Source organism: Orycteropus afer, unplaced genomic scaffold (assembly GCF_000298275.1).
Source record: "Orycteropus afer afer isolate SDZICR_OR568_19922 unplaced genomic scaffold, OryAfe1.0 scaffold00005, whole genome shotgun sequence".
Classification (NCBI taxonomy): Eukaryota; Metazoa; Chordata; class Mammalia; order Tubulidentata; family Orycteropodidae; genus Orycteropus; species Orycteropus afer.
Genome location: NW_006921592.1, coordinates 1093226 through 1094204, shown reverse-complemented (window position 1 = coordinate 1094204; position 979 = coordinate 1093226). Strand labels below are relative to the sequence as shown.

The window sequence follows — 979 nt, the reverse complement described above, 5'->3', positions numbered from 1 at the left end:
GCTCAGGGTGCAGAAGAGTATGAAGGGATGGACACTGGGAGGAGGTAACTATGGGGAGGAAGTGGGAGGGGAGCTGCTGCATTGTAAATTTTGGTCAGTGACATGAGACAAAGTATATGTGAACTGCTATATGAAAAGTGAATTTACTCTGTAAATCTTCACCCAAATCCTAATTAAAAAAAAAAAAAATAGTAATGTAGAGCTCTTTGCCTCATCATCCTCAGCACCCAGACTGCTGACATTCCAGGAAATGTCAACATTTCCTGACGGAATGCACAGTTATTGTGGAGGGCTCCAGAGGAACATTATAGAGGGACTTCAATCACATCAATGTAGAACTCAATGTCTTTGGAAAGAAAAGGAAGAGGTATCGAGTTGACAAATGGTGAAGTAGAAAGGAATTGGATATGGTTCACACTATCTGTAGTCACGTACAGAGCATGATCAAGAGTGTTACTTCTGTTACAAGCTGTATACTCACTTTCCCTTCGTCGTTATTCTGGTGAGTGGGTCTCTTACTGAATTCTGAAACATCTTGGGTGTACAATACATCTGTAGGAGTCACATGAGGCCAGATGTTGCTTGTTCAGTATCTCAAGCCCAGAAAGATGAATTAACTCTTGAAGGAAATGACATTGAATTTGTATCAAATTCAGTTTTTTGTTTTTTGTTTCTTTTCAGCAAGCCACTAGAGTTAAAAACAAGTATATCTGAAAACTTGGGAATGGAATCTATGTCTCTGAAAAACAAACAGTTCAACAGGCTGATGAGTAAGATCTAAACGTTGTCCAGCCGTGGAAATGAGGCCAGATAATTCCTAAGACCTCTGGGTGATATTTTTAAGATGCAATAAAATTCATTTATTAAAAGAAGTAGGAATGTAGAAAATAGTTTCAGGGATGGATAGTGGTAATGCTTGCACGACGTAGTGAATGTAATTAATGTGACTGAATTGTACTTAAAAATGGCTAAAATGTCA

General features: G+C 38.4%; 1 pseudogene; it reads left to right on the top strand.

The window, feature by feature from the left end:
• The window catches only part of LOC103195879, a 24330-nt pseudogene extending 23556 nt beyond the window's left edge, over positions 1-774 (top strand).
• The last annotated feature ends 205 nt before the right edge of the window (positions 775-979 follow it).